The sequence below is a fragment of the Crocuta crocuta genome, unplaced genomic scaffold, assembly GCF_008692635.1.
Source record: "Crocuta crocuta isolate KB4526 unplaced genomic scaffold, BGI_CrCroc_1.0 scaffold19, whole genome shotgun sequence".
NCBI classification, from domain to species: Eukaryota; Metazoa; Chordata; class Mammalia; order Carnivora; family Hyaenidae; genus Crocuta; species Crocuta crocuta.
The window spans coordinates 1,071,155-1,077,455 of record NW_027551565.1 but is presented as its reverse complement, the minus strand read 5'-3'; positions in this window follow the sequence as shown (position 1 = coordinate 1,077,455).

Genomic DNA, 6,301 nt, shown 5'->3' with positions numbered 1-6,301 from the left:
ATTAAAAATATAATAGAGTGGCTAATTCTCTGTGCCCTAGCACCACAGGAGCTGCCGTGGGCTTACAGACCTGGGCTCACTGAGGCCACAAACTAGCTGTGATAAACCAGACCAGCCCATTATGGTGTCCAAACTCGGCTCTGGCTTAGGCTTTTAAGGTTGAGTGGAAACACAAGCCATGTCGTTCTCCAGTCATTCTGACTTGGATAATGTTCCTGTAGCTTCATATCCATTGGGTGGAGTTTTGGTGTTGTCTTATTTATATGCTAATTGCTCTTTTAGACCACAGCTTAATTGCTGTGCCCAAGGACAGAAGGATCTGTTCCCAGTCTCTCAGTGCTATGTTTCCCCACTGTTTCACAGAGTTGAGAGTGGGACTTCCCTTGGTTATATGTCTCTGTCTCTCTTGCTGTTCTATGAATGTTGTTCAGAAACTGTTCAGCCAGCCCTCAGTTTTTCAGGGGGATTTGGTCTATTAATAGGTGAAATTTAGTGGGTTCCATAAAGGAGGTTAGGTCTGGGTCTTTTTTTGTCACGGTCTTGGATCACACAAAATTGTAAAACTGAAGCTGTCTTTTTTTATTATTATTATTAAAGCTTCATTGTTATGGAAAATTTTAGAGCTGGAAAAAAGGGTGGAAAGAGAGCTAATGTTAATTGGCTATCCGCATATGCCAAATATCCTTCATATTTTATTTAAACATTCCAATGGTCCTGCAGCTCAGGAATTACCTTCGGTTCACTGAAGTTTAGGCCAATTGAATATCTGACCATGAGTCACTCATCTGAGAAGTGATGGATTTGGTCTTAGGTGTAAACTCTGATTTCCAAGTCCAAGCACATTCCACCCCCATCCGATCACCAGCTCTGTGTTGCTAGTGCAGCAATTTGTTAGAGAATGTTTTTTGAAAAAGTACTAAAAACCTCATCTTATTTGTTATTTAGACTATTTTCTTAGCTTCTTACTCATCTCAAAATTTTCTCTCCCCATCCAGTTGCTCTGTTCTCAGTTTAGGGTCTCATCAACTCTTACCTGGATTGTTGCAATACTACTGTAACTTGTCTTCTTGAGTCTAGTTTTGTGCACTCCAATATATTATCCATGTTAAAATACTGAACACAAAGACTTGGTTATTATCCCTATTGAAAGCCTTCCATGGCCCCTCATCACCAGTGAAATGAAGTCAGAATTCCTCAGTGAATATTCATTTCCCAATCTAGCCCCTGACTTAAATATTCACTAATCAACATAATTTCTTACACTGTTTGTTCCAGGAATATGAAAGTTTCCTAAATCCACTATCATTTTCCATGTCTCCCAGAATGTTCATGTTTCTTCCAATTCACTCCTGTCTTACCTGGGGAATGTTTATTTACCTTTCAACTTTCTGCTCAAAAATTTTCCTCCCAATGTAGTCTTCCCTATCCTTTTTGAATTATTTTACATCAAAATCATCATTTCTATTTGTAAGAGCAATATTGTGCTGAAGTTATCTTTTTGCATTTTGCCTCCTAACAGATTTTGAGCTCTTTTCAATTGGGGACTGTGTCTAGATGCTCAATAATTGTTTATAAACAAATCTATTAAAACCTTTAGAGTCCATTCCCTTTTTCAAGCAAATATCTTCTCAATGCAGTATTGGAATGCTACACAAATTCCACCAATAATAATCAAGGGCATGACACTCATACCCTTCCTGTCATGAAGGAAAAAACCATGAATTTGGGGAGCAACAAACGTTTGGAATTGATTGAACAAACCCAAAAATTTCAGGCAAGTAATTGTACCTCTTCTTGAGCATTTAGATCTCTTGCAACACAAGTTTTCTTGTCTCTATTTGACCCTATGACAATATTGACAAACAAAAAAATGTAAATAACAAAATGGAAAGGAAAGAAACAAGCAGTGGGCATAAGCACTAGATAAGCACTAGACAGGATAATTATATCCTCTGTAATTAAAAAATAATTGTAGGCATAATTAAATAATCATTAATTCATTTCTTCAATATAAAATTGGATTGCCTACATTTTTCTAAGCACATATAAAAATTGTGTGAAAACTGGGGCACTTGGGTGGCTCAGTCAGTTAAACATCTGACTTCAGCTCAGGTCATGATCTTGCAGTCCGTGAGTTTGAGCCCCACATTGTGCTCTGTGCTAACAGCTTGGAGCTTGGAACCTGCTTCACATTCTGAGTCTTCCTCTTTCTGCTTCTCCCCTGCTCACACTCTGTCTCTGTATCCCTGTCTCTTTCTCAAAATTAAATATTAATTTTTTAAAAAAACTGTGTAAGAACTAACACCTGGTACTATATGACATCATCCTACCCTCAGGTGTCCCAGAGAACCCTCTGACCACCAATGCCTACTAACTAGTTTTCATATCTGTAGCCTCAAGCCTATGCTAATACAGGGGCTACTAGGTACATGTAGGTATTTAAATGTAAATGTAAATTAATTAAATTATAAAAATTTTAAAAATTAAGTTTCTCTCACACTAAGCACACTGAAGTGTTCAACAGCCACATGTGGCCACTGCATTGACTGTCACAGATGTAGGACATTTCCATCACTGAAGACATGTCTATGGGAAAGCTCTGGAAGCCTTTCTCTTTGCCCTGGACATCCCCACTAAGCTAAGCTCATTCATGAATAATCTTATGATACAATTTCCTTGCTTAAAAACTTCTGATAGGCTTTCTTACTGCTATCGGAACAATGCTTCCCAAAATTTAATGTACATTTGTATTATTTGGAGATATTGTTAAAATGCAGTCTCTGATTCAGTAGGGCTGAGGTGAGCCCAAGATTCTGCATTTTAATTCTCAGCTCCCGGGTGATGCCAATTGTGTTCCTTTGTCACCCTGCATTTTAAAGTTCCCCATTCTCTCATCAGCCCTACCTGATGTCCATTGGCTTCTAGAAAGGTTTCTTTGCTTCAGCAGCTAAGTTTCTCAGTAGTACTGATAACATTATTTGCTCATAGTCTCTTCCTCCATTCATCCAGTTCCTTCATCTTCAGGAAGGCTCTCCCCAGTGGTTTAAGCTTGCTTAATCACCTCTATATGGATGGCTCTCAAATGTTAGTGTGCACAGGGGTCACATCAAGGGAGCTTGATAACTGCTCAAACACTACTGCAGGAGATTCCAGTCATTAGGTTTGAGATGGGCCCAAGAACCACTTATTCATGGGCTGCAGGTGATTCTATTAACAGTATTTCCTTAACCAAACTGAGAAATGTTATCTTAGTGTATTTATCTATATAACTGATTTTTATGCTTAAAAAAACTTACACATGGGGACACCTAGGTGGCTCATTTAGTTGAGTTTTGGACTGAATTAAGCGCGGGTCATGATCTCCTGGTTCATGAGTTTGAGCCCCACGTTGGGCTCATTGCTGTCAGCACAGACCCCACTTCAGATCCTCTGTCCCCCTCTCTCTCTGCTCCTCCTCTGCTCATGCATTCTTTGTCAAAAATAAACATTAAAAAATTAAAAACTAAGTATGGGGTGCTTGGGTGGCTCAGTCGGTTAAGCGTCCGATTTCGGCTCAGGTCATGATCTCCCTGTTCATGGGTTTGAGCCCCGCAACGGGCTCTGTGCTGACAGCTAGCTCAGAGCCTGGAGCCTCTTTCTGATTCTGTATATCCCTCTCTCTGACCTTCCCCTGCTCATGCTGTCTCTCTCTCTCTCTGAGAAATAAATAAAACATTTAAAAATTTTTAAAAAACTAAGCATGATCTTACACTGATATACAACTGCTTATAGTGTTTTTGACTCAATCTATGTCTAAAAAAAACGTCTAGAACTGTGGACTTCAACACTGATCACTTCCTGGATCCTTTGGGGGAGATTTTAAAATCCTTATGCAGAGACACTTTCCCCCAAATCCTGATTTAATTGGCAAAGGGGTATACATTCTTTTGTTTTTCAAAGCTCTGCATTAGTTTCCTGGGGCCGTTGTAACACAGTACCACCAATTGGGTGATTTAAGGTAAAAATTCATTCTCTCACAGTTCTGGAGATTAGAAGTCCTAAATCAAGGTGTTGGCAAGGCCATGCTTCCTCTGAAGTCTCTAAGAAATTATCTGTTGCATGTTCTTTTCCTAATGTCTGCTAGTTGATGGCATTCCTTGGTTTATAGCTGCATCACTCAACTTTCTGCCCTTTTCCTATAGTCTTCTTGTCTTCTTCCAGGTGGAGACTGTTTCCAAATAAAGGTCACATTCACAGGCATCTGGGGTTGGAACTTCTACATTTCTTTTTATGGGACATAATTCAACCTGTAAGCTTTCTAAATTATTCTTATATGCAGCCAGCTTTTAGGAACTATGGATCTAGACTCCATGGTCCTGAAACTTGAGCACACATCAGAATCGCCCAGGGGACTTGGCTTGCTAATACAAGGACTGGTCAATCCAGCCCCAAGATTTAGTGGGGTTGAGTTGGGCCCAATAGTTTGCTTTTTTTTTTTTTTTTTTTTTTTTTTGAGCAAGGGTGAAATACACTGGTGTAGGAGAGAGGGAAATGAAATAGATTTCTATCTCCCCTGTCCTTAGAGAAGCATCATAGATATCACCTGGTTGCTTAGGAGAAGTGTAGAATTTTGAGCCCACCCCAGACTACTGAATCAGAGACTGCATTTTAATAAGATTCCCAAGTAATTTGAATGTCCATTAAATTGTTACAAGCACTGTTGTATATATTCAAAATAAAATTATTCTTAAATGGCTGGTTAAATTAGCAAGGGATGGATAAAGAAATGAATGAATAATAAAGCGAGTCCCCGGTGACCTGTCTCCGAGGAGACAGAAAAGAGGCCTTATAAATCTATTGACCAGGAAGTTGTCTTAGCAACTGTGAAGAGAATGGTTTGTCACCATAGTGGCTACAGGGAATCTGCCTCTTGGTTCTTCAGCAATTGACTCTTCTCTGCTTCTTTGGCCTTGTCCAGGCTTTAACCAAGAAGTTCCATACTCCTCCTCCCCAGTGACCTCATATTAGCATTTTGTGGCTTCACTATCAGCACTTGTTATTTGTGCCAAAGTCTGAAATAGGAGGCTGGCTGGAATACAGAGAAACACAGCACAGTGTAGATTTAGTGAAGAACTGGCTCTGGGCCAAAAGGGTAGCAGGTAAGTTTCAGAGTTTCAGCTGAAAAAGAAAGAAAGGCTTTTAGAAAGCTTAGAGCTAAGTCAAAACATGCCATATATGATTTTCTTTTGGCAGATATACTGTAAAATAAGAGTAGACCAGATTCCCTAGGTAATAGTAATTGACCTATAAATGTCATTATTGATAGATCGTGTTTCTGGAAACATTGTTCTAGAGCTAAAGTGCTCATGTGAATCTCAGAAAGGAATTTAGAAGTAGGTTTTCAAAGTCTTTCTTTTTTCTCTCTGCACTACTGATTTCCATTTTCCTCTTTGAGAGTTGAACTTTTTTTTTTCCTATGCAAGTCATGTACCCGAGTGATTACAGTCACCTTCTAGAAGGCCAAAGTTTTCTTGCAAAAAGTTGCTTTTGGAAAGGCCACTGGTTATTTTTTCACATAGCTGTTTCAGAGCTGCATTGACACATTTGATAGACCAATAGAGTTAATAAAAGGTGTGCTTTTTAAATCAGCCAATTTGGGGAAGAATTGATATTTTAATAAGGGAATTGTTTGTAGAGTCACAGTCTGATTTCAGAGACCAATTTTGCTCATAGACTGCATCATGCTATGTGGCTTAAGGAGTTTTCTTTTAATATTCTGTTGTCTTTTCTTCTTCTTCTGTAAAATTGGATTAACAAAATTATTAGTCTTTCTCCCAGATGTATATTAGATTTAAATAGAATACATATCTAACACTCAAAAAATTATCCCATGTCTTTAGCGATATAATACAGATACATTTCTATAATCACCATTTAATTTAAAATTTACTTCTGATATGAGCTTATAAAATCAGTTTCCGTGTTCTAAATGCTCAAGGCAAATGAAATTTTTGGTCTGAAACCAGCCAGTTACACACATTAGTAGCTTTCGAATAAAGAACAAAATCAGGGCACCTGGGTGGCTCAGTCAGTTAAGCATCCAACTTTGGCTCAGGTCACGATCTTATGGTTCATAGGTTTGAGCCCTGACTCGGCTCTGTGCTGACAGCTCATAGCCTAGAGCCTGCTTAGGATTCTGGGTCTCCCTCCCTCTCTGCCCCTCCCCTGCTCACACTCTGTCTTTCTCCAACTCTCAAAAGTGAATAAACATTAAAAAAAATTAGAATAAAGAACAAAGTTAACTGTATAGATCTCTTTATGC